Below are 9,561 nucleotides of genomic sequence, written 5' to 3' on the forward strand. Positions count from 1 at the left end.
GCTACCATCCATTTCCCGTCAGCAAGGAGCTCAGCACTGCACTTAAGCCCAAACGTACAACCGAACCAATTCCCAAACCCCAGCCTTGCGGGTCTGTCTCCGGGGACAGCTCATGGTATCAGTCAAGGTCCAATCAAGAGAGAGGAAATCACTAATTAATTTGAACAGAGAAAGCCTGATGCAGCTATACCAGGGGGTTAGAATAATGAGGTGTTGGCTAGAAATCGGAGACCTCCAAATAACAGGAATAACAGCTATATGAAGCCTCTCCCTCCGGCTGAGTTGGGCACGCGAGGAAGCCCCACCCGTGGGTGAAATCTGCTCAGTGGAGAGAGCACGCTGCAGTCACTGAATGGCCGACAAGCTGCTGGTGGTGCCATGCTGGGGGGTTGCTGGAAATCCAGCCTCAGGCTCCCGGGAGGAGTCTTCCTGGAGGGAGGACTGGGTGCACTGCCGGAGCCTGGCGCTGTAGGAACCCGCTGCCCCCTCTCTCCCCACAGGCAGCAGTCAGCTGAGTGAGCGCGGGAGCCCTCCCCTCTTGCAATGCCTCTCCACTGCCCTCTGCTGGCAGAATTTAGCATTGTGCCAGCCAGCAAAGGACAAATATTTAAAGGGGCAGGCCAGGTCCTCTTTCTCAGAGCAGCCAACTGGAAGGAGCCTTAAGAACGTCTCTGTCAAATCCCTCACATTACAGATGCCAGATGACTTGATTCAGACCACAGGGCCTGGGAGGGTGGGAGCGTGGGAGACGGCCAGCTAGCTCCCCTTCTCCCTGCCCCACAGGGCTTGGCCATGTAAATGGGCAAATAGACATTAACACCCACCTTACAGCCAGGCACCCCGAGTCCAAAACCTCACCCCAAAGAGAACTCGAGTCACAGGTTGTCTAGTTATAGGCCAGGGGAATAGGCTGACTTTCAGACAAAAACTCGCTTTCTCGTTTTTCTCATTCTGTAAAGATATTTCTAATGAATGTGAGGAAAAGACAGTGTGAGCATGCAGCCCTCTGCCTGCCGAGCTGGGCACTGCAGGCCCAGCGGCTCCTTCGGAACTGGGGACATGCGCTCCCCTCCGGTGTGTATGTGGGTAACCGGTGACAGCAAGGCTAGTACCGACCCCCAGCATCTGTCGGGCGCTTCCTGAGTCCCGACCCTCCGCTCTGTGCCTTACCGCAGGAGCTCCGAGCCTCCACTTCCTTCTCTGACCCTACAGTAGCCCGCTTGTCAGCTATCAAGTGCACCCTAACCACCGAACCAGGGCCATCTGCTAGGGCTGCCATAACAAAGCCACCGACAAGCAGGATGAACAGCAGGCATGTATTTCTCTCAGTTCCAGAGCCGGAGGTCCTGGGCCCAGGTGCCGGCAGGGGCAGCTTCTCCGAGGCCCTCTCCTTCAGCGCAGCTGCCCTCTCCCTGTGCTCACGGCCTTTCCTCCCCAGGCACATCCTGGCATCTGTGTGCCCACACTCCCTCTTCTTACAAGGACACCAGTCAGGCTGGATTAGGGCCCACCCTGATGGCCTCATTTCAACCTAATTACTTCTCTGAAGGCCCTGCCTCCAACACAGGCACATTCCGATATATGAGGGGTTGAATTTTGGAGGCATTTGATGGGTCAGGATAGGTAGACCATGAACCCTTTTCTCTACATCAGAAGTGAAACTAAGGCTTATCCTGTCCCAGCTCCCTGAAGTGACCACAGCAGCAGCATCTGATGCTTAAAAGGGCTGTGCTGTCCCCAAAGGTCCCTAGATAAGGAAGACTGGCCATCTCCTAAGGCCTGGGGACGGTCATTTTAGGGGGCTTCTACTTTTTTGAAGCTCTGTATGCACCTTACATTTTGGAAATGGGCATTTTATACCCATTTTGGAGACAGATACAAGGTCCAGAGAAGCAGAATTGCACACCGAGCGCAGGGCTGGGATTTGAACCCAGGTCCTGTTTGGCTCCAAACCCCAGAACCTTTGCACTGCATCACCCTCCAGGATACCTGTCAGTGGGCAGGTTCTGGCCTTCTGCACGACAGAAAGCCAGGGGCGGGGTTGGGGGTGTAAAACTCGCTTTGTGTTCCTAGCTCCTGATCAGTTAGTGGGAGTGTCGTCCCAGTCAAGCTCCAGTAGAGGGCGTGGAGTCAGCCAATTGATTCTCTCTCCCCTTCTTCTCTCTAAAAAAAAATCAATAAAGCCCCACTGGTGTGGCTCAATGGTTGAGTGTTGACCTATGAACCAGAGGTCATGGTTTGATTCCCAGTCAGGGCACATGCCCAGGTTTCAGGATTGATCCCCAGTAGGGGGTGTGCAGGAGGCAGCAGCCAATCGATGATTCTCTCTCACCATTGATGTTTCTATCTCTCCCTTTCTCTTCCTCTCTCTGAAATAAATAAAAACATATTTTGAAAGGAAAAAAGCAATAAAAACATATCTTTGGCTGAGGATTAAAAACAACAACTTGCAGCATGTAGCTGAGCTTCAGAGACTCTGAAGAAATCGGCCTGAGTGGAGCCCGTCAGGTGGCATCGAGCAGTCCCCTGGAGCGTGGAGGAGGCAGCGAAGGCATGAGAGGCGCTGGGGAAGGCCGCGGCGCAGCGTGCCTCCTGTGAGTGAGCGGGAGTCACGAACTGAAAACCCGCCTATCAGCTGGGCTTGTGCATACACACCAGTCCTGCCACTGGCCTGCTTCAGGGACGAGCTAAAACCTGGTTTCCACCCACTGCCCAGACCATGCAGCCCCTCATGGACCACAACTCAGGGCTTTATTTCTATATGAAAGTAGCTACTATTGAGTAATTACATGTGCAGGCACCGGGCTAAGTTTTGGAGGGGACACAAAAAAGAATAATTGTCCTCGCCTTGTCCTTCAGTCTATCTGAGGAGGCCCACCTCAGTAAAAAAGAGAGAGAGAGAGAGAGAGAGAGAGAGAGAGAGAGAGAGAGAGAGACTATCCCAGTGTATGGCAAGAACCAAGGGAGGATCTTTCAGAGCCAGAGTAGTCAGGGCAGCCTCCAGGGCGGGGCTGCAGGCACAGAATCAGATTTGGGGAACCTGGGGGCAAGGTCACCGTGGAAGGTCCATCAGGACAGGGGCTTGCGAAGTAGAGTTTAGAGGCCATTCATTCTCCAAGCCCAGTCGCCATGGGAGAGATGTGTGCCAGCAAGGTCCGGGGTGCCAGCTTCCCTTTGTCAGCGTCCCATCCACAGGCCCCCAGCCACGCGCTGCCCACAAGGGACAGGGGCGCTGGGAAGGAAAACGGTGTTCGCGCTCAGGAGCAGGTGACTGTGACACGCTCTCGCCAAGCTGCAGTGGGAAGTCCTTTTCCTTCACTGCCGCTGCTCCTGGTGGCTCTGCAGGAGGGGAGTGTCCCCCCAGGGGACCGGGCAGAGCTGCTTCCAGTGCTGCCCTCTCCCTGAGGCGGGGCTGGGGCACACAGATCACTCTCACACCTGCCCTTGCCCCACGTGGAGCAGCCGGGCCCTGCTTCAGTGAGGCCTGTCATTGGTGGAAACAAGAGCTGCCTTTGGACCTTCAGCCTCCACTCCCCAGGCAGCCAGCCTCCCTTTCCTGGAAACATGCAAACACTGGGGGTTGAGTTCATGGCTTGCACCTTGCCCCTGCCCATAGCTGATTGATCTCTGGTCATGCCCTGACTCCAGCCAGGCCAATCAGGTGCGCCTGCCCAGGCATTCAAGAGGTGGCAGGGAGCCCTAACCGGTTTGGCTCAGTGGATAGAGCGTCAGCCTGCGGACTGAAGGGTCCCAGGTTTGATTCCGGTCAAGGGCATGTACCTTGGTTGCGGGCACACCCCCAGTAGGGAGTGTGCAGGAGGCAGCTGAATCGATGTTTCTCTCTCATCGATGTTTCTAACTCTCTATACCTCTCCCTTTCTGTCTGTGAAAAATCAATAAAATACATATTTAAAAAAAAAGAAAAAGAGGTGGCAGGGAGACCCACAGTCCCTGAGGTGCCCTAGAGAGAAGGACCTGCACACCCCTGCCCTGAGCCAGAGTCCACTGCTGCTTCCCATTCAAAGGAGCTCACCACCCCCCCCCCCCCCCCCCCCCCCCCCGCCCTCCCCTCCCGGTCCTGCCAGCTCCTCTCCTGCCAGATCCCTCAGCCCCTCCCTGCGCTCCCAGCCTGTCCTGGAACCTAGGCCTGTCCTGCCTCCGCCTTGCTCCTCGCAAGTAAGGGGGACTGTGGGGAAACAAGGGAGCCCTCACCTGAACTCACCCATCGGGCAGGGGCCTGCGTGCTCTCTCCTCCCGGGCCCCCATGGCAGAGGAGTCTGGTGCCCGGTCTTTAGAGCCAGGTCATCCCCTCTCTCCTTGCTGCCTCCCTGGGACCTTGCTCAACTTCCACTGTTGCCTCCCAGTGGGGAGGGACTTTTCCTTACTTCCTCCCCCAAACCATGCTCTTTCTCTTGATCCTTAAGTCTCCCCATGTCCCTGCAATCCCCTCTGGGGACAACCTTACCTCCTCCTTCCTGTCTCTGCCAAACTCATCTTTACCTCTTCACCTCCACCCCCGCCACCCCCATCGGGTCCAGGGCTCCCATCAGGCTCCTGCCTCCACTCCCCTCCTTACCTGCGGGGGCACCGAGTCACTAAGCCCCAGGGTCTGTCTCCATCCTCAGGCCCTGGTGGGTGCAGGCACCCTGCCCCTCCCTCTTCAGGCACTACTGTTACTCTGCTCACCCCTTCTCTGAGCTTTTCATCCTCCTGTCCTCTGACTCTCTCTTCCCCGGGGTATTGTGTCTCTTTCTGGTCTCTCCCCATCCCTCCCATCCCGCACCCACTTCCCATTGATGATCCATTCTCTCCCACAGCTTCAGCTCCCGTGTGATGTGACGCAAATCCGGCCCTAGCTCCCACCTGTCTCCTCCTGGGGCCACCCCAGATCTGTTGGGGGGCTTTCCATTCAGGCAGTTCAGGGACACCTGACCCCTCCCACTGCCCCAAAAATGGCATGTGACCCAGAGATGGGCACTGACTAGAGTGGCTCAATCCTGGTGCTGTTAGAACTCCCAGCTGGCTTGTTAAACTGTTGAATGTGAGGGTGAGCCACTGGGGACAAAAGCAATACAGAGAGCAGGGGAGAAGGCATGAGGCGATCCCAGCACCACCTCCAATGTCTGCATCTGCTGGGCGAGGTGGGCCCCTGGTCCCATCTGTGCCCGGCGGGCCTGGCTGCACTCCGCCCCTCGCTGCCAGAGGCCTCCTGCGGGCCAACCAAGGCTGGACCCAGATCTCCATGGCTGGCGGCAGCTCCTCGCTGGCTTTCCTTGCTTCATTCACGCCCAGGCACTTCCCCCTCTGACCCATCACTTCTCCCTCTCCAGCCCCCTGCTCTACAGCCGAGACTATGTTAACACCCTCTTCCCTGGCCTTCCTGCCTCCGCCCCGCCCTCCCCTGCTGCTTGGATGTTTCTAGATTGCAGGTCTGACCTGCTACCTGATATGCTCCCTGACCTTCAGTGACCCCACTTGCCACCAGAATCTGGCTCCATATGCACAGCTCTCCCGGCTCCCGGGTGCACTTGCTTGGCATTTCCCCTGTCCACGCGTGGGTCAGCGTGTCCCCACCACCCTTCAGCACTGGCCCAGCCCACGGGCAGGCTCCCCCTGCATCTCCCTATCCCCCACCCGCATCCCCCTCCCTTACCCCACACCCCCAGGCCTCTCTGGCCCTGGTGCCCCTGCCCCCTGCCCAGGCTGTGGAAACTGAGCGCCCAGCCAGGAACGTCCTCTGGCCCCCGAGCTCCTGCACTTTGACCACCGTTGTCCAGCTGCCAGGCCCTGTGCCTCACGGGTATTTGCCGGATGGACAGAGGGATGGACGCGCCTGACCACGCTGCCCCTGGCCCCAGCTCCCTCCTCGCCCTCCTCCTTCCAGGTGATTCCAGCTCGGCAGAGAGCCGCTTGCCGTCCGCCGGCCAGGCTCCCACCCTCCTTCAGAGATCACGGGAAAGCCAATCCGCAGACACTTTTCTTGCTCCTTTCCCCCCAGTTAAACATAAAGCTTGCTCCTCTGTTCCCCGTGTCCTCCCGCCTCCCTGCACGCGCAGTGCTGGGACGCCCCGGTGGGGGGCGGGGGTGTTAGGGCAGCGAAACCCCTCGGTGTGAGCCGTCCGCGCCGACAGGAGGCCTCCTCCCGCGTGAGCCCGAGGCAGCTGTGGGTCTGGGAGACCAGGGGTGCCTGGGGCCTCATCCTGGTAGCAAACATCCCCTCTGGCCGGGGTGCTGGTAACGGGGCCTGGCCGGTGTGGCAGGCGGGCAGGGGAGCTCTGTATCTCCCGCTCACTTACGCTGTGAACCTGAAACTGTCCGACAAGGTTAATCTTATGAAACGGAGACAACACGTAACAGGAGAAACGGGCACCACAAAATTCAGTTCCAATAAGAAACTGCTAAGTGTCTTCCTGTTTTTGCTTTTACTGCCCACGTCCTCGCTGGCCTTCGCCGCCACTCCCGCCCTTCGCCCTTCGCCGGCAGGGCCCCTCTGTGCCTCGCCTTCCCCTCCGGTCGCCTCCCCCCCTCCCCACGCCGCAGAGCCTTTCCCACGCCGCCCACCTTCCTCCCTGGATCCAAACCCTTGAGAGCCCCGACTTACCTCACGAGGGAGGCGGGGCAGTGCCCGCTGTTGGGTCCTGGCGGCCTGCAGGTGCCCAGCGAGTGGAAGGGCGCCATGGCGAGCAGGCGCAGGCCAGAGTGCCAGTCTGCGCCCTCACCAAGCGCTCGGGCAGGGCTTGGCACGGCCCAGGGGTGAGGATGGGCAGAAGGCACACCCAACGCTACCTCCGGCGTGGCTGAGCCTCACTAGTTCTGATCATGAAACTAGGTACCGTTTTCCGAAAAGCAGCAAATACCACCGTGTGCTGACCCACGGACAGCAGTTAGCTCTGGGCTTGAGGTAGTGGGGGTACAGCAGCCCCAGACACAGCAGCCTGGCCCGAGGCGTGAGGCGGCGCTGGGCACCGGCGCGGGGCGATGGAGCCAGTCCTGGGTTCTGGACCTCGGAGGTGGGGCCCCAGGAGAATGGTGTCGTGTCACCCCCTGTGCCAGATCACAGGGCCCAGTGCTCGGAGCTCGTGCTCTGAGGAGCCATCTTCAAATCCTTGGTGACTTTAAGTTTGAGCTGGGTTTGGGGGTGAAGTTGAGTAGCGCAGTGTAGCGCTCTGGGGCTCGGAGCCTTGGCTGCACAGTGGGAGCTGTTTCTAAGGGGGCAGCCTTGAGAGAGTGAGGTGCTATTCAGACCATCTGTGACCGACCCCCCTAAGGCCTCTTCGTAAGATTCTGGCAGGTGGATGCTGAGATCCACGCATCCTGTGGCACCCAAGACAAGCCTCCTGGGTAGGTCCCCGGCCTGTTAGACCTGCCACCTGCCCGCCTGGAGTGGCCTGCCCGTCTGTGGCCTCTCCCGACCCTCTGTGTACAGGGGCGACTTACCAGTGAGCACTCCAGCCTGGCCCTGGCCGGGTGGCTCAGCTGGTTGGAGTGTCGTCCGTAAACCAAAAGGTTGCGGATTCAATCCCCAGTAGGGGCGCATACGGGAGGCAACCTATCGATATTTCTCTCTAAACAAATCCTGGGGTGAGGGTTATAAAAAAAAAAAAAAAAAGAACAGCCCCACGTGCTCCTCATTTTCTGTAGCGGCCCTTTCGGTGGACAGCACACGTCACAGACACCCCACACCATCCACGCTTGGATTTGGAAAGTTTCAGGTGGGCAATTTCATCCTAACAAGGCCACTCATTAGCTGGCAGACCTGGGAAATCATTTCACCTCTCCTCTCTGCTGTGAGGTGATAAGGATGTTTTCCTTCCCAGCTTACTGGCTGTGGGTGATTCAAAACCTACAACCACAGGAAAACACTCTGCCATGTGCAAAGTGCTGTAAAAACATGCCTGGGAATGAGGAAGGAAAGAAGCTGGGCTTAATTAGCACAGTGATGTTCAATGAATAAAAACGGTATCTGAGCCCTGGCCGGTGGTCCAGTGGTTAGAGCATTGGCCGCCCACTGAGGGGTTGCAGGCTCGATTCCTGGTCAAGGTTGCATACCTGGGTTGCAGGTTCAATCAACAGTCCCAGTCAGGGGCGTGCAGGAGGCAACCGATCGACCTCCCTCTCTCCCTCCTTCTCTCCCTCCCTCCTTCCCACTCTGTGAAAATTAATCAAAAATTATACTCAGGTGAGGATTAACAAAAACAAAGAGTAGCAGGAGAGGGAAAAATATGTTATAAAAATAGTATCTGAGAAGCAAGATGATGACTTAAATATTTTTCTTTATAGTTTCTGCAGCTCCCAAATCTCTAACCAAGCAGGCATCCCTTTTATGTAAGAGCCGGTGAGAGCTGACCCAGGCCCAGGCCCCGGCCCAGGGCTGCCCTGCGCCTCCCGCCGGCCTGACTGACCCTGGACGGCCGGCCACCGGGTGCATCGCGCCGCATTTGGCTGTGGCTTCCTTCCCCTACGAGTGAGCTGGGAGCGGAGCGCCCGCTGGTTTCTTATTTAGGACACTGGCTCTGACAGCCTAGACTCGGAGGGGACTGTGTTGTTGTTGTTGTCAAAGAGCAACCTTCAATTTTAAGTTTAAAATAAACCCTTGTCCTCCCTAGTTCCTGGGGGAGCTGGGGACGGACAGGGAGGGGCCCTGGGCACTTGGCACAGTGGTGTCCTCCTCGCGTCTGGGGTCCCCTCAAGGAGCCTTTGGAGTGGGGGGCGTGAGCAGCGGGAGGGCAGACACGCGGAGGTGCCGTGGCCGCCGCAGGCAGTGGCTGAGGCCGGAGCTGGGCAGTGGCCACCAGAGGGCTCAGACCCACAAGCTCCAAAGCTTCTCTGGCTTCGCACTCCTCCTGCTGAGTTGGTTTCTCTCTTAGAGGAGAATCTACAGCTGTCTCTGCCGTGGCTGCCCGGCCATCTTCTTAGGAACCCAGCTGTGGGCTCTGCACCAGGCTTCTCCCTATTCACCGTGTGCAGGAATCCTGGCTCCTGCGACCCTCATCCGGGTGGGGCTGCCCCCACCCACAGGCCCGTCCTGCAGTGAGGAGCTGAGACGGGGGGCTTCTGGGACGCTGCCCAGTGTCAGGGAGCAGAGAGAGCACGGCGCCTCCCCCACAGCCCAGGGCGGGTGTCTGATGAATGCCGAGTCCCCGCGAGGTCCTGGGCCCTGGAGGCTGGTGGCTGGGAGCGGTTGGCGGTGGAACCACAGGGTCAAAGGAAGCCTTGCTCCCTGGGACCCTCCTCGCTTGCAGGGAGCCTTTGTGGTGTCGGGCGAGGTTGGGACCCCACGCTTCCCCAGCCCCGGGCAGGCAGTGAGTGTGTGGGAGGCTCCAGAAGTCTCTTTGGGCCCATTCCTCTCCCTCAGCCAAACTGGCAAAGGCCAGGGCCCGTGTGTTCTGAAGGCCCCGGCTGACCTGGGACCCTGGGCACTGAGTGTGGTGCCTGCAGCTGGCCAGGACCGGGGCCCTCCGGGCAAACGCCCCTCCCCTGCTCCTTTGTCTCCCGTCCCCGCCCTGCGTCCAGGCGGGAGGAGGGGCCTGAGCCTGGGGGATGAAGGTGCCCACTTGCCTC

Source organism: Myotis myotis, unplaced genomic scaffold (genome assembly GCF_014108235.1).
Source record: "Myotis myotis isolate mMyoMyo1 unplaced genomic scaffold, mMyoMyo1.p scaffold_m19_p_2, whole genome shotgun sequence".
NCBI classification, from domain to species: Eukaryota; Metazoa; Chordata; class Mammalia; order Chiroptera; family Vespertilionidae; genus Myotis; species Myotis myotis.